The sequence below is a fragment of the Bos indicus x Bos taurus genome, chromosome 17, assembly GCF_003369695.1.
Source record: "Bos indicus x Bos taurus breed Angus x Brahman F1 hybrid chromosome 17, Bos_hybrid_MaternalHap_v2.0, whole genome shotgun sequence".
NCBI classification, from domain to species: domain Eukaryota; kingdom Metazoa; phylum Chordata; class Mammalia; order Artiodactyla; family Bovidae; genus Bos; species Bos indicus x Bos taurus.
This window is the reverse complement of record NC_040092.1, coordinates 11,121,669-11,139,692: the sequence shown is the minus strand read 5'-3', so window position 1 is coordinate 11,139,692 and position 18,024 is coordinate 11,121,669. Positions and strand designations below refer to the sequence as shown.

General features: G+C 43.8%; 1 protein-coding gene across 2 annotated transcripts in view; it reads right to left on the bottom strand.

Moving 5' to 3' along the window:
- Positions 1-17,067, bottom strand: part of RPH3A (rabphilin 3A) — a 277,632-nt gene extending 260,565 nt beyond the window's left edge. Inside the window, exons 1-2 of one of the 2 annotated variants that reach the window (XM_027566633.1) lie at positions 16,698-17,067; positions 14,793-14,854 (exon numbers count right to left, since the gene is read on the bottom strand). The gene's annotated coding sequence lies outside the window, so the exon portion shown is untranslated. The remainder of the gene's footprint in view (positions 1-14,792; positions 14,855-16,697) is intronic. The other variant, XM_027566634.1, reaches the window with a different exon arrangement.
- Positions 17,068-18,024: the final 957 nt, after the last annotated feature.

Here is an 18,024-nt window from a genome sequence, read left to right as displayed (position 1 = left end):
GGATTTAAACATTGAAGGCGTCCGTTTGTCAGAGTGTTGCCATGTGAAACGAGCCAAACGCTTTTCATATCTACCTCAGAGGGCTTCCATCAGGATTGAGGAACATGATGATAACAACAGAAGTGAACATTTATCAAGCGCTTATGGTGTGCCCGGCTTCAGGCAAAAAAGTTTTGCATCGATAGTGCATTTAACCTTCAGCACAACTTTGTTGATGGAGCAGCTCCTGTCATCCCATTTTACAGATGAGGACACTGAGGCTCAGAGAAAAGGGAAGTGACTTTGCCTGAAGACAAATTGCTTGGAGGAGGCAAGAGTGGCACTTGAACTAAGGTTTCTATGAGAATGCTTCACTCTAGACCCCATGCTAGAAAAGAGCTCAGGGCAGAGTCTGGCACAGAACAAGCCATTCAATCAATGGTAGTTGCTGTTATTAGTAATAATGAACCATTTTTGAGCCAGGCAGGATTCTCAGAACTGGCATTAATTATTCAGCTCACCTGGGGAGAGTGACTTGCAGTGGAGCCTGTATTTAAACTAGGAGGAGGGAAATAGATGGCAGAGCGGATCTACCATTCCCATAATCTGATTCTAATTATACCCCCAGGGAGTGCCCTAAATCCATAAACACTGGGAAGCTGCACCACTGTGATTCAAAATCTGTGTTATGCAATCTTTTTCTCTAGGTTTACAGCTCAGGGTGAAGAAATTATGCACTTCTTGGAGCCACAAGGTATAATTCTGAATCCTCCAAGTGTATTAACTCACTCAGGCCTCACAGCAATGAAGGAAACAACTTTTGTCATCCCATGGGACACCCAGAAGCTAAGGATCAGGAGATCAAGCCATAACCTAAAGCCACTGAGTTAGTGACTGTGGTATAATAGCAAATATATGTTTGGTCTCTGTCCTTGGTTGCTTACACAGAGCTCCTAGAACTCTTGTCATTTCCTAAATGACAGGATGCTGTGTGCTTAGTCGCTCAGTTGTGTCTGACACTCTGCGACTCCATGGACTGTGGCTCGCCAGGCTCCTCTGTCCATGGGATTTTACAGGCAAAAATACTGTAGTGGGTTGCCATTACCTCCTCCAGGGGATCTTCCCGACCCAGGAATTGAACCTGTGCCAACTGTGTCTCCTGCATTGCAGGCAATTCTTTACTCACTGAGCCATCTAGGAAACCCCCAACAGAGTGCTAGGAGCATCTTTTGTTACAGTAGTTGGTCTTAGTCCCCTGTTCTTGACACAAGAGCTTCTAAGACCCTTGGATCTCTGGAGTGATGTGTATTTTAATGCTGATGAGATGACAAGTTGATGAGAGCCCCTATAGAGTTTCAGGATTGAAGCTGGTTATGGAAAGATGGAGACATAATTAGAGGGTTGGAACTTGCAGCCCCAAACCCCTCCCAACCTCCAGGAAGGGAATAAGGGCTAGAGTTGTCAGTTAATCATCAAAAGCCAATGATTTAATCAATCATGTCTGTGATGTGGACTGCGGACTACGTTAGTCACTCAGCTGCGTCCTAGTCTTTGCGACCCCACGAACTGTAGCCTGCCAGGCTTCTCTGTCCATGGAATTCTCCAGGATTCTGGAGCAGATTGCCATTCCCTTCTCCAGAGGAACTTCCCAACCCAGGGATCAAACCCTGGTCTCCTGCCTCTTTACTGTTTGAACTACAGGGAAGTCTGTGATGGGATCTCCATAAAAACCCTAAACAGTGGGGTTCAGAGAGGTTCCCCTTCCCATGCTAGAGGGGGCACACCCCAACTCCCCTGGGGCAGATGCCTCTTCAACTGGCTGTTCCATCAACTAGTTGAGGTATATTACAATGGGTACAGTGTTTCACGAAAGGAAACATGTATCAGTTTCAATTACACAAAGCAGAACTCCTAGAACCAGAGATAAGGTGGTTACCAGGGGCTGGGGTGGGGGTGGGGGTGGGGAATGAGTTATTAGTCAAAGGATATAAAGTTTCAGTTATAAGATGAGTAAGTTCTGGGGATCTAATATACAGCATGATGATTTTAATTAATACTACATTGTTTGCTAAAAGAGTAGATCTTTTACTTAAGAATTTTTATTTTATTTTATTTATTTATTTTCTGGCCTCCTGTGAGGCACGCAGGATCTTAGTTCCCTGACCAGGGAACAAACCCACATCCCTGTGGTGGAAGTACAAAGTCTTAACCACTGGACCCCCAGGAAAGTCCCAAGAGTAGATCTGAAGTGTTTTCATTACCAACAACAGCAACAACAATAAAAAGGTACTATATGAGTTTGTGGATGTGTTAATTACTCTGATTGCTACTAGTAATCATTTCACAGTGTATACACATATTAAATCATCACATAGTAGACCTTAAAATCACATTGAACAACCAAAGTATATACAATTTTTACTATACAATGTAGACAAAATACACATTTTTTGTATATACAATGAATATATAGTATATATAATGTATACAAAATATACAATATAACTCAGTAAAGCTAGATGGAAAATAAAATTCAATTTTTTCTTTAATTATATGATTTTCTTTTCATATTTCAGAGGCCACTTTATTTTTTCAGTGTGCAAATATTACTACAGGCCTTTGTAAGACTCATAAGCTCCTAGCACTGATATCACAGTACCAGATGGATAAACCAGATCTCATCTCAGATACATGAAAAGAAAGTCAACTTTCTCTTGTTACACAGATACCATGACTCGCTCGTGCCTTCCTCCATGTTGGCCCTTCCAGTGTGGCAGGCGATATGGAAAGATGCTGACAGCAGAGCACCAGGAAGACAGAGGATTAACCACTGCCCCACCCCACTCCCTGGAAAAGAGAGGCCAATTGCTGGCATCTAAAACATCTGATGGGAAGATGTTACACATCTGTATTACCAACTAACCTCACCTCGAAGAATCTGTCATCACTGCAAATACTAGAAAATGACTACCATCCTAATTACAAGGACTGTACAAGAGGCCAGGGTTAGGCAAGGAGGTTTCTGGCTTCTCCTCCTCCTGGTTAGTTTCCTATTCTGTCTGGCATCCTTGCAACACGTTACACTTGGGGTCCACTTCCTCCTTAAAGCTTTCCCCAGAAACCGCTGCTGCCACTAATGTAAATCATTTTTATTGAGCACTTATTATATGCCAGGCACCACACCAAGTACATTCTCCTCCTCCTCCCACCCACTTCGCTTATTCATGGTCCCTGGCTGGTAAGATCTTTTAAGTTTCTAAACTCGATCTAGGTTTCTCTACGGAATTCAATTCTGGCCATGTACTCCCCCAGAGGAGCTGTCTCTCTTGACTCACACCATCCAAACTCACAAAAGACCGATGTATAAATCAGAGGGCCAATGTACTGACTGCTGTTGAGACTCAGAAGTGCTCAGGGAAGAAAAGCTCATTTTCTTCACCAAGCACATTTTCTTCCTGTTACAAACCTGTACCAGAAAACATAGTATACACTACTTCTGTCCCTCTCACTATCCCTTGCACACTGATGTGACAACTTCTGTCAATACCTATGATTCTTTACCAGGTCTTTCTCTGGCTGCTGAAGCCTGCTAAGCCAGTGTGTAGAGTGCATCAGGAGTAGCCCTTCAGTGATGACTGGTGTGAGTGAAGGACATGTTCTTCCTCACCCACACAGCTTTGCACACCATGAGCAACTGTGAAGCACGTGCTACACAGCCTCCCAGTTGCCCTCAGCAAGATGCTACTGCTTACTGCCCTTCTCTGTCTCAGTTCCCTGCCCGACTAGTGCTTCGGGGAATCACCTGTCAGATAAACTCCTTGCACTGAAACCCTGTCTCAGGGTCTGCTTTTGGGGGGACCCAGCTTCCCAGGTGCTAGCAGTAAAGAATCCACCTGCCAATGCAGGAGACGCAAGAGACACGGGTTTGATCCCTTGTCAGGAAGATCCCCTGGAGGAGGAAATGGCAACCCACTCCAGTATTCTTGCCTGGAAAATTCCATAGGGAGAGGAGCCTGGTGGGCTACAGTCCGTGGGCAAAGAGCCAGACATCACTGAACAACTAAGCACAACTCTGCACAAGCCTCATAACCTTGAGGCCCTGCATTCTAGGCATTTGCCAATGTATAAACAGGTTCTTTTGCTTACTAGTCTAGGAACACCTTTGTGGACAGTTCTGGGCACATAGACTGACCTGTCTGGAGGCCCTGAACTCAATTCTATAGATCCTCAGTTAACACAGCCTCTCTTCAGAAGACAACCCAATTGATCAGCTTTTTGTGCTTTTAATCACAATCCCCATTCAGGCACCTTCTGACATAGTAGGAAGGGTTCTAGGCTCTCCTAACTCATCAATCACACACATACCCCCATCCGAGCTTCCCTGATAGCTCAGTTGGTAAAGAATCCGCCTGCAATGCGGGAGACCTGGATTTGATCCCTGGGTTGGGAAGATCCCCTGGAGAAGGGAAAGGCTACCCTCTCCAGTACTCCAGCCTGGAGAATTTCATGGACTGTACAGTCCATAGGGTGGCAAAGAGTCAGACACAACTGAGCAATTTCAAAGCTTTAGGATGGTCATTTACTTTTTTCTTATAACAGATTCTTAAATACATTAAAAAACAGTTTCATTCTTATAGTAATTAAAACATGACAAATAAGGTAAAGACCCTCTTGAACACCACCCTTCTTCAGGAATCTCAGTCCCCTTTTCCTCTCCCCTGTAGTCAGTTTGGTATATACATTTCCAGTCTTTTCCTATGAGTTTACACAGATATATTAAGTCATGGAAATATATATATAGGTGAGGTTAACATAAATGGTTGAACTGTTCCAATATCTGAGCAAGCATAGTTGGCTTGCTCAGATACTGGGGCAAAGAGGGAAAGGGGAAGGAGAAACCTGTTGGTGGTCAAACATCAAATACAGACTCCAACTCTTTATTATACTTGATTTATGTCAACTTGGGTAAGCACTTCGCTGCATAAACCACATATCCTCTAGATCAATAGACAGTCACTAATCAATTTACCTTCGACTCTGACTTTAGCAGATCATATCAGGTTAAACTTGTTGCTGCTCCTGACTCCATTCCCCCATATGAAAAACTGTTAAAGAAACCCACCTAGTGAGAGATATATGTAAGCTAATCACTCATCTTTTGTTGAGCAATTATTTATATAGGAACTATTCCTAGAACTTTTGCCTTAGTTAACTCTTTGCCACATAACAATTCTCTGAACTAATGGTTTTTATTATCCCTATTCTATTGGAGAGGAAACTGACATATAGAGAGGTGAAATGATTTGATTTGCATAGCCAGTAAGTGGCAGACATAGGACTCAAAGCCAGGCTGTTCAGATCTAGAGCCCAAGCCCCTAACCACTATGCTGAAATGTGGACTCCTTCAGCAGAGTGGCAAATACATGGTCCCAAGACTACACAGAATGCAGTGTGAATGATATCCTGGAGTTGTGAAACAAATTGGGTCTGTGTGCACCTAAGAATGCCTGGCATATAGTAAGTGCTCAATAAACACCAGTGACTTAATTAATAACTTTACGTATAACAATAAAAACAAAGAAGCATTATATTATCCATGAGGATATAAAAACCAATACAATAAAATCAGCTGAAGAGCTCCAGCTCACACATTGAACATTATCTCAACATCCATGTCAACAGCCACTGAGGAGAAATTGCCCTCTACTCATCAGAATGAGAGCACCAGGAAGGCAGAAACTGGATGAATAAATGGATGGGTAGGTGGACGGATGGATGAATGAATGGATGGATGAATGTTTGTGGATTATTGGATGGATGGTGGGGTATATGGATGGATGAATGATTGCATGAATTAATGGATGGATGACAACAGAATAAACAGATAGGTGGGTGGGTAGGTAGATAGGTGACATGAGCAGTTAAAATCATGAACTCTTTAGTTAGACTGCTTGGGTTCAGAGCCTAACTCTGTAAATTATTCCAAGAATAAATATGGAATTAAAAAGCCTGGAAAGCAACCCAAAATTAGACTCCGAGAAGGAATAGACCATGTGAATGAAATAATAATCAAACATCAGAGCCAATAGGAACTGATTTAATCAAACATCTTCCTTGTCCTACTGGAAACACTGGGATTCGGAGACAGAAAACTACTTGTCCAAGATGACACAGTTGATTAGTGGCAGTAAGGACACAAGTTCAAACTTTCTGACTCTCTTTTATTCAACAAACATACATTGAGTACCTACTATGCTCTAGGCAGTGTACTAGATGCTGGAGATATCACACTGAGCAAAATAGACACAGGAACTGTCCTTAGGGCAGTTAAAGTCTAATGGGAAGTTATGTGGGATAATGTTATATGGGAGGAGTACCAGGATTTAGGGGATCATATAACAGTGAGAGGAGAAGGCAACGGCACCCCACTCCAGTACTCTTGCTTGGAAAATCCCATGGACGGAGGAGCCTGTTAGGCTGCAATCCATGGGGTCGCTAAGAGTCAGACACGACTGAGTGACTTCACTTTCACTTTTCACTTTCATGCATTGGAGAAGGAAATGGCAGCCCACTCCAGTGTTCTTGCCTGGAGAATCCCAGGGATTGGGGAGCCTGGTGGGCTGCCGTCTATGGGGTCGCACAGAGTCGGACACGACTGAAGTGACTTAGCATAGCATAGCATAACAGTGAGAAGGCAATGGCACCCCACTCCAGTACTCTTGCCTGGAAAATCCCATGGACGGAGGACCCTGGTAGGCTGCAGTCCATGGGGTCGCTAAGAGTCAGACATGACTGAGCGACTTCCTTTTCACTTTTCACTTTCATGCATTGGAGAAGTAAATGGCAACCCACTCCAGTGTTCTTGCCTGGAGAATCCCAGAGACAGGGGAGCCTGGTGGGCTTCCATCTATGGGGTCGCACAGAATTGGACACAACTGAAGCAACTTAGCAGCAGCAGCAGCAGCAGCAGCATAACAGTAAGAAGCACTCTAACCTGGTGATCAGGGAAGACTTCCTTGAGGAGGCATTATAGTTAAGACCTAGAGACAATTGAAAAGATGGATAGGAAGCATTCTGGAAGAACTATGTATTAAATAGCTCTATGACCCTGAGCAAACTACCTAATTTCCCTGGACCTCGTATTCCTCATTTTTAAATGTGGAAAATAAATGACAAAATAGATAGCACTCAATAAATGTTAGTTCTCAACCACCAGAGAAGTTCCCTCACTCATTATTTCTAATAGAGAATGTATCAGTCAGCTTAGGCTAGGTTATGGTGCAGTAACAAATATACTAAAACCGCAGTGCTTTAATACAATAAAAATTTACTCTCCCCTAGCACAGAGTCTTCTGTGGTTCCAGGTAACTCAGAAATCCAGGTGAAAATAGTACTCTGATTCCACATTTTCAACATGAAGCCTTCACAATTCACACAGCAGGAAAAAAGTGCCCAGAGCACTCATAACCATTCCTATGCCTAAGCCTGGAGGTGACGCACACTCTCTGCTCATAGACCATCGGCCAGAACTAGTCTCAAGGCTCCACTTAAGTGCAAAGGGACCAAGAATGCAGCCGAGAACATGGACTGTCTGATGAGCATTACTATCTCGCCACAGTGGGGATACACACAAGGACATAATTACAATTCCCATATGTGCCAGCAAGGGTCTGACTGTGGATGGGCTGGCCACGGCTCCTGAATTAAGACTTCAGAAGTCAGCAGACACATGTATAAAACCATAGAGAAAAAAGAAATAAATGACTGTCCATCATAGAACTGTTCTCAAAACCAGGGTAGGAGTCTTGAGAGTTATCCATCCCTACAGCCTGGCCACAACCAAGCAATGATTTCATTTCTAAGCACAAATCACTAAAAAACAATGCAGAGCACAGAAATTCAGCCACACAATTCCCACAACACCTGTAAAAACAGCCTGACATGGCACAATGCCCAGGATTTATTTACTGGGTCCTGTTCTGAGTAAAAAGCTCAGCACATCATGGCCTGTGCCTGACCAGTACCTGGGTTCAGCTCAGATCCAATAAGAATCAACAGAGGTCTCAAAGGAGAAAGATGGTCTCACAGGACTGAGACCAATAGGAGACATTGACCGATTTAAAGGGGCAGTTGCTCCTCAACACCACCTAGGCATTAGTACTTGGGATTATTTTTAAATTTCTAAGAGAAGTTGGAGATCTGGATTTTTCTGTGAGATCTCTTTGATTTTTGTAAAGTGGGAATTAAATAAAGTTATTAAAAATATTCTTTAAGTTGAACAAAACACATCTGCTGTCCAGATTCATCTAGTGGGGCTACCATGGAACAGGCCTGCTGTGAAGCCAGACTCCAATTCTCTCTATTCAGACTCTGAAAAAAATGTAGCCCAGAGCCTTCAGAAAATGAGTCATCCCACCATCAGTAGCGTTAAAAGAGAAAAGCTGCCATCAACCAGTATGACACCAGTTAGGGAGTGGTTATGTAAATTAAGTTGCCCAATAAAATATTACACACCCATTAAAGATGTTGTTCATGAAGACAGGAAGGACAGACAGACATGCATAGGGAGAAAATGCCAACAGAAAAGCATACAAATCTGTTCTTATGTACAATAAAAATAATCTGCATATCAAAACTGTATAGCAAAAAAAGATGAAAAGAAATGCACCAAAATGTTCATGGCAGTCCTTTTGGTGTTAGAATTATGGAGAGTTTTCATTTGTTCTTTTTACTTCTCCCCAAATCATTTAATGAGTTTGTCCTTTTCATAACAGGAGGGAAATACATATTAAAAATTAAGCAGTTGTTGGTGTGTGCATGAAAGAATTTTAGACCTCGGAAAAAATGTTAGTGGTCATCAAGTTCAAAACTTCTGACTCAACAGAAGAGGAAATTGAAGCCCAGAGAGGTTGAATACCTTTCCCATGGTCACACAGCAGCAAAGCCAGAATGAACTCAGCTATCTTGATGTCAGTCTGGGTTCAGGTATAACAGGCTACTGACCCAGACATAACATAGAGAAAAGGAAAATCAAAAAGGAAAAGGAAGGCAGGAGGAAGGGAGGAGGGGAGGAAAAATCTCAAAACTTCCCAAGCTACCTATCTTTTTTTCCCTAAACATTTCACATTATCTCTAGACCTGCCCGTTTCCATAAAGGCTGACGATCTTAATTTTGCCAAGACTCTGCAAAACATTTCCTCTCTGTAATATTCCCCAAGGGAGGAAAACTTGCAGGAAGTAACCAAAGAACAATTTTTACCTTCTAACTTAATTACTGCTACTTTCTTCAATTAGGGCGCTCACCAAGAACTGAGATTTAAATGTTCCCCCCTCTAAGCTGGTGTGTAATGAGTGGACACAGAATTAAGAAAAGTTCATTTTGAATGTCAGTGTAATTCCTATGGGGGAATATTACCTCCCTGATCCATTAGTGCTTTGACGGTTTTAGGAATTTAATATTTTAGTCACATCTTGCAAACCAATCTGCACAAATTTACTAATAAAAAGACTATCTTGCTAAAAGTTAGCAAGCCAGCTAACTTCCCCCTGCCGCTGTGACATACAAAATACAAAAATTATGTTAGCTAAGCTCTGGATTAGGGCTTCCCTGTGCTCAGTTGGTAAAGAATCCACCTGCAATGCAGGTGACCCCAGTTTGATTCCCAGGTCTGGAAGATCCCCTGGAGAAGAGACAGGCTATCCCTTGGAGAAGGCATATCCCCTGGAAAAGGGAGAGCCATGAAATTAAAAGATGCTTACTCCTTGGAAGAAAAGCTATGACCAACCTAGACAGCATATTAAAAAGCAGAAACATTATTTTGCCGACAAAGGTCCATCTAGTCAAAGCTATGGTTCTTCTAGTAGTCATGTATGGATGTGAGAGTTGGACTATAAAGAAAGCTGAGCGCCGAAGAATTGATGCTTTTGAACTGTGGTGTTGGAGAAGACCCTTGAGAGTCCCTTGGACTGCAAGGAGATCCAACTAGTCTATCCTAAAGGAATTCAGTCCTGAATACCCAGTGGAAGGACTGATACTAAAGCCGAAACTGCAATATTTTGACCACCTGACGTGAAGAACTGACTCATTGGAAAAGACCCTGATGCTGGGAAAGATTGAAGGCAGGAGGAAAAAGGGACGACAGAGGATGAGATGGTGACATCGCATCACTGACTCGATGGACATGAGTTTGAGCAAGCTCCAGGAGTTGGTGATGGACAGGGAAGCCTAGCGTGCCACAGTCCATGGTGGGGGTCACAAAGAGTCGGACACAACTGAGTGACTGAACTGAACTGAAGCCCTTGATTAAAAATGGCCTCAAATGGAGGAGACTCTTCCTAAAGTCATAGCTTGTTAAAAAAAAAGTCGGGGGCAGCTAACAGGAAAGATGGGGTGTTAGGTAGGGATGGGGTAAGGAAGCAAGGGGAGACAGAAAGAGGCAGAGAGATACCCTGGTGGTCCAGTGGTTAGGACTAGATGCTTTCAGTGCTGGGGCCATGGGTTTGATCCCTAGCAGAGGAACTAAGATCCCACAGGTTGTGGGGTGTGGTCAAAAAAAAGAGGAGAGACAGAAAGAGAGTTTAATATAAAGTCCATAGAGAGAAATGGAGAGATGAGGAGAGAAAGACAGACAAAAGAGTGAGACAATATATAGACACAAAGAGAGATTGAGAAGCAGACAGACAGAGGCAGAGACAGGAAGACAAAGAAACTGACAGAGAGCAATAGAGTAAGAGGGGAAGTGAGAAGTGGGTGCCGATCTTCCTTCAGCCTTAAAGCCCTCATCACGTCATCATCATCACAGCAGCAAACCATAATCACTCTGTCACCCGGGTTCAGGGTGTCCACTGAGATTGAGAACAAAGTCAAAATAAAGTGGGTTGTTAGGATCCCAGGCAAGACAGGAAGAGAAGGACCAACACAGCTCTCTGGCAGAAAGTTAGACTCTCAGGACTCTGAACCTTGGACGTGGAGGCAAGTCTTCTGGTGCTTTCTAGGAAAGCTGGTCCCCAAAGCATCCATTTTCTGCTCCCTGCCCAGACAGTACTAACAGGGAATGAGGGTGAAGCTTCACGTGGCTCTGAAGCACTTCCTATTACATGGACTAATGCCTGCAGGCCAGGGAAATGCCAGGCTCAAAACCTGTGTGCTCTTTCTCTCCACTGTGGCCTGAATGCATCACACATGTTCGTCAGCACAAACTAAAGCTTTTTTGTCCCCCAGACTTCATTGGTCTTCACAAACTTGGAATTTGGCCTAGATTTTCTCTTTCAGCTGATATTTACACAGAAAAAAAAAAAAAGAGCGATAATATTATCAGCAGGCAGTTTTTGACCACTGATTGTGTGACAGGCATTGGGCCACATTTTACAAGAATTATGTCATGTCGTGCTCACCACAAAACTCTTTACATTTCAGTAACGGTATTTTTTAGGCAAGAAAAGTGTGGCTCAGAGTTATGTTTTGTTTAAGAGCACATTGCTAATGGGTCAGGTAGAAAAGATTTGAACCCATGAACCAGCTCTTCACCACACAGCCTCTAAGTCTCTGCTGTGAAGGTTCATTTAGTTAAAGAATGCAGTTCCAGGGAATTCCCTGATGGTTCAGTGGTTAGGACTCTGCATTTCCACTGCAAGGGAGCATGGATATGATCCCTGGACCAAAACTAAGTTCCCACAAGCCACACAGCCAGAAAAAAAAAAAAAGAGAATATGATTCCAAGTAGCCAAGAAAATGGTTCCTGAAATTGCCATGCTCCCTTCCTCAACAGGGCTTTGCATAAGTAATTTAATTAATAAATTACTTAATTATTAAGACAGTGAATGAAATAACTAGAAATATATGTTAAAATCAAAATTAGAAGTATGAAGATGGGGAAATGCCGTAAGAATCAGCTAAGGGAGTTGAAAGTAGTTGCCTCTAAGGATGGACTAGGAAAGAAGTGGGAAATATGATTATTCTGTTATAAATATGTGATAATTGACTTCTCAGCTATATGCATGTATTATGTCAATAAGTTAAATCATAAAAATTAAAAGCAATGACTTTATTGGAATTTTTTTAAATATAAGAAGAAAGATGAAAGGGAAGGAGAGAGGAGTTTTTCAAATGGGAAGAGAATGGAGTGGTGAGGGAGGGGAGGATGTCGGGGAGGGAAGACACATCCCAGAAAGCAATCCATGCAGTTCAAAGGGTCTGGGCTTGCGCTTAGTCACTCAGTTGTGTCCGGTTCTTTGAGACCCCACGGACTGCAGCCCATCAGGCTTCTCTGTCCATGGGATTTTTCAGGCTAGAATATTGGAGGGGGTTGCCATTCCCTCCTCCAGGGGATCTTCCCAACCCAGGGATCAACCCGTGACTCCTGCACCTCCTGCACTGCAGGCAGATTCTTTACTGCTAAGCCAACAGGGAAGCCCTGGGTACCCACAATCTAATTCTCAGAATGAGGAGTCACTGCCAACCTTGAGCTACACAGTGGAATGGAAGGAGGCCTCTATGAAATTGTATACAAAATGAAGTTAAATGTGAATTTTCCAGGTTCTGTGTTTTTGACCAGATTATCAAAGGAAGCTGTGATGAAAGGTTCAGTTCAGTTAGGAACTAGTAAAAAACAAGGTAAAAAAATTTTTTTTTATTTTTAAAAATGAAAAGGGTTCACGTAAAGTTCTAGATTTCCGACTCTGTCCGCCAAAATACAGTAACGCTGAGCCTGTAGTTTCTCATGGTAATGATTGCCCAGAGCTGAGTTGCAGCTGCTCCCTGTATAACAGGGAAGAGCAAATCTGACTTGATATTGGCTCTATTGGTATTTCTTTACTTTAACCCCTGTATTCTATTGCTTTTGCTACAGATTAAGAATGTTGCCTATAGCCTGAAATATACTGGATAGCCCATTTCCAAGGCTCTGTCCTTTAAAGGTATAACACGTTTCCATCATATAGAGATTAAAAAAACTGCAAAACAGAGAGTAACATTTCTCATGTTGGAAGTTTACAGGAATATGGTGACCTGACCTATATGGACAACTGCAAAAACACAGGATTCTCACAGGGTGAAGTTTATAACAATCAACAACCAGCCTTTGAACATAGAAGAAGCCTGAATTCTAACTTGGGTAAGATGTTGTTGTTTTTCCCCCTAGGAAGAATTTTATTGTCAAGTAATTCCCTTAGGGAACAAAGCCTTCTGAGAAGTCTGAAACACATTTCCCTTTCCTTCTGTGATTGAAGATGATTCTTTAGGACACTAGACTACCATCTTCTCGGTCTGCTGGCTTTCCAAATAAAGTCACTATTCCTTTTGCCCCAACAACTCATCTGCCAATTTATTGGCCTGTCATGCAAGAAGCAGAATGAGCTTGAACTCACTAACATCTATAGATGGAGCGTGTATTCTCCAACTCACCACATCCTACCATTCTTGTACTTTCCTGACCCAGCCTTCCTTACTTGTTGACATTTTATGCATGAACCCTGTAAGCAGTTGAGTTTGCAACTCTTAGCTGTCACAAAGTGGCTAGTTCAGACTAAAATGTGAGTGGCTGATATGTTTGCAGGGTTCTGTGGTTTCTTTTAAAGAGAAACTTATTGAACCCATCAAAATTCTTAATGATGAAATTCATAGGCGATCTATTTCTGAGTCCCTCAGACATGTTTATACGTCTCATTCTTTCTCGCATTCAGATTAGACCAACAGAAATCCAGCTCCAAGCATTCTCCCTCCAAAAAACTTGTGTAGACCTTCCCAGATTTCTCCACAATCTATTTTTATTGTTAATTTAGTTTGGATTGGCTGATTTTGGCTTGTTTGATTTTGGAGTCTTTGATTGGGTAGTTGTCTTTTTGTTGTTGTTATTTTCCACGGGGTTTTTTTAGTTTGGTTTTTCCTATTTTAAGACAAATTATTAGCTGCTGGCAATCATAATTTTGCCTGTCGAAAGAATCTTGGCCTCCAGGAAAATGGGAAATCAGTAGCTCCCTTTGATTGACACATACTTTTGAAAGCTTCTGTTTGCTTCCCTAGCTCTGAGGTAACTATCACAGATAGCCACTATTGCTGGGGCCACACTGAGAAAAGCCCTGTTACCTTTCCATAATAAAATGCTGCGCAGTTTGAAACCGTCTCATGCTAGGCCCATTTTCCTAACTGTTTGGCACCTGCAAATGGACAAAATGACTTTGAATTGAGGGGTAGTGGTGAGAAAAACAAAGGGGAGCAAAGTCAGAGACTGTGATGTTCTTTATATCAGAAGTGTGAGAACAGTGACTTCTATTGCAACTCAAAAGGAGAGAGAGATTCCTTGCCTGAGGCTGGTGTCTAAGAGACTGAATCTCTACTTCACTTGAGTCAATTACACTTGATTCAGTACTTCCTGAGCATCATTATGTGAAATGTAGTATGTCTGACTGGTGAGGATGCAAAGATGAGGAAGACAGAGCCACAGTTCTCAAGGAACTTGAAGTCTAATAGGAGAGATCAGACAAAAAGTCTAAGTGATAAATAATTAAATATGGTTTCCAATTACATAATCTTTCTACTCTTTCCTAACAAATGTTTATTCCCACTATTCTTGGTAACCACTACCATGTTCCCAATTTCAAGCTACTTGGTCCAGGAGAGCCCTCCTGAGAGAAAGATAATTTCAACTATACTGGTTGAGCCCCTGGATCAAGCCATACCTGAAACTTTCCCCCTTAGTCCTTTCTGAGCCTTCAAGCTGTAAAATCCCTGTTTGTTTTGCATAAGCAGGTTTAAGTTATCTTTTTAACTGAAAGAATCCAGACTAATAAAAACATATACAAATACTCTTACTTACATTATCTCATTTCATCTTCAAAGCAATTCTGTAAGATTTACAAGAAGGAACTGCTCAGAGACCTGTAAAGAGTTAAGACTGGTGTGAACAATGCCAGTTCTACTTTGTAACCTAATCAAACCTTCCTAAAGGAAATGCTTACTCCACCAAATTATCTTGGGCCAGACCAGAGCTTTGGGGTATCAAAGGCAAGAAATTCAACTCTAAGATCAATAGAAGATCATGAATCTAGAGACATGAAGAACTATCTGGAAGGGGACTAACATAACTTGTCCAGGCAAAAAAGGCCGAGAGCAGTGTCTCTCAAACTTTGATATGTATATAGATCAACTGGGGATCTCATTAAAATCCAGGGTCTAATTCAGTTGGACACGACTGAGCGACTTCCCTTTCACTTTTCACCTTCATGCATTGGAGAAGGAAATGGCAACCCACTCCAGTGTTCTTGCCTGGAGAATCCCAGGGACGGGGGAGCTGGTGGGCGGCCGTCTATGAGGTCACACAGAGTCGGACACAACTGAAGTGACTTAGCAGCAGCAGCAGGGTGGGGCCTGAGATTCAACATTTATAACCAGCTTCCAAAAGATACTGATACAGATGCTGCTAAACTAGGACCATACTTTGAAGAGCCAGGGCTCAGATCAGGGCAGTGACCACCCAGACATGTTTAGGACAGAGGTAGCTACTGAACATGTTTTATTTGGCTCACACAGTAATTAAAAAAAAAAAAAGTTACTATATCAGTTTCTCTATTTTGTGTGTTTGAAACTTTTCATTATAAAAAGTGTTTTAAAATTTAAGTCAATTGTCAAAATCTAAAGATGACTTTACAAAAATGTCCCACTTTCTTCTTCTCAAGAAATCAGATGATCTGGCCACACTGGGCTCACAATCCTGCCTGGAAACATGAATCTCTCTGGTGGGGCTCCAAGTTGATCCCATAGTCCATCTGCTCAGCACAGCACAATGGTTAAAAGTCTGGAATCCGGACCCACCCTGCCCATCTGGTCTTGACCTGGTACTTCTTACCCATGTGATTGTGGGCAAGTAACTCACCAGCTTTCCTATCTGTGAAATGGGAATGATAACAAGTAGCAACCTTGAGGTAGGGTGAGGATTAAGTAAATGGATACCTGTAAAGCTCTCCAGAGAGTACATAGTATCCAGTTGGGACCAGGCAAGGATTGGGATCATTATTTATCTCCTGGTCCTTGTATGCACCTGAGTTTGCCATCCCTGGTTTAGAAGATGAAATTTCAAGAATATTGTCGGTGGGTGAGGCCAGGAAGACCCTCCTCTGAGTATGGAAACCACTATCCCTGGGGTGAGAAGTGAAGACCAGGGTAACAATCTGATGCACACAGGCTGATGTTCACTGGTTCTTAAGAGTCCAGATAACAGCACTTTCTGCATCTCCCCTTTCCCCTCACTTTGAAAGACCGCTGACTAAGGCCCAAGGAAGGAGAGGTGTCCCAGTTGATGCCAGGCAACCCCGGGACCTCTGGAGAAGGCGCACATCCAACACAGGAAGCTACCGAGGCCAGGTGTTAACCCCCTGCCCACCTAGGGAAGAGGGACACCGCTGGAGACACAGGCCACTGAGCCCCAGGGACCAGTTGCGCTGGCGACCACCTGTTTTCTGCGCGCAGACGCCGCCACTAGCACACCCTTTCGGGGACCCGCCCCCCAAATTCCGGTCGGATCCCGCCGTCCAATACCGTAGTCGCCCCACCCTCAGTTCTAGCGCATCCTCCAGCTCCAGCTGGCCCCGGGGACATCGTCCTGGGTCCCCCTCCCCACCCCAAATAACACCCACTATCCCGGACTCAGCGCTAGAGGAGGTAGGACCTGCGGTGGCCAGTCCCCTTCCCCTGAGCAAACCCCTTCCCCGCCAGCCCACCTTACCCTTCCGCAGCGACGGAAAGCCCGCCGTCCCTCGTCCTCCTCCTCCTCCAGCCTTGTCGCCTCTGCCACCGCCGCCGCCACCGCTGCAAAGCCACCTGCGCGTGACCCTCGATCACCAACACCCTCCCCCACCAACCCCGCCGCGTACACACCCGCGTTTGCGCTCAGACCTTAGATGTGGAGCAGTGGACGAGGGGAAGCTCAGAAAGCTTAACGAGCCAAGCTCAAAGATCAGGAAGACCACCTCCCTCCTCCACCCTCTCTCCACCACCGCCTATAAGTTGTCTCTGCAGTTGGGCTTCTTGGCTGGCAGAATCCATTCACCCACTCCTCCTTCCTCCATTCAGTCATTCACTCATGTTCCTTGTCCCCAAATACACAGTGGTCTACCGCCACTGGTGGAAGGCACGCAGGGAAGGCGGGAGTCATGGGGGGGGGGGTGTCACTTGCTGTCCCTCTAGGAGCACTTTCTCCCCCTCCTGCTGCTGCTAAGTCGTTTCAGTCGTGTCCGACTCTGTGCGACCCCAGAGACGGCAGCCCACTAGGCTCCCCCGTTCCTGGGATTCTCCTGGCAAGAACACTGGAGTGGGTTGCCATTTCCTTCTCCAATGCATGAAAGCGAAAAGTGAAAATGAAGTTGTTTGGTCCTGCCCGACTCTTAGCGACCCCATGGACTGCAGCCTGCCAGGCTCCTCTGTCCATGGGATTTTCCAGGCAAGAGTACTGGAGTGGGGTGCCATTGCCTTCTCCGTCTCCCCCTCCTAAAGGTCCTCAAAGAGAAAACCAGGAAAGGTGGGGTTGGGCTGGGGTGGAGGAGTCAACTTTCATTTCTACTCTCAAAAGGAACTGCTGGCTAGAATGAGCAAGATTTTTAATCAGTGACTTAAAGGGTGCTAAAGTGGACTTCCAGCCAGTTTATTTAACCCCTCTGGGACCAAATGAAGTAGAGTGGATGTTGGAAGTATTAAATGCATCGTTCTATGTAAGTCTTAATAGTGTCTGGCACACAGTAGGCACTCAATCATGATAGCTATTATTATTGCCCACTGTGTTCAGCAAGACACCTATTCCCAAAGCTGGAATGGAAGAGAACATCCTGCTAGTGAGGAAATCATCTCATTCTCTTCCTCTTTAAGCCAAGTGATATAAACCAGAGGCGTGTGGCCAAGGGTGGCCTGCAAAATACCTTCTGTTTGGTTTAGTCAGTCTGTTTTAAGTGAACTAATTGCCAACACTTACAAACTGAGACACCTACGCTGAAACTAAAGCTCCAGTACTTCGGCCACCTGATGCAAAGAGCCAGCTCATTAGAAAAGACCCTGATGCT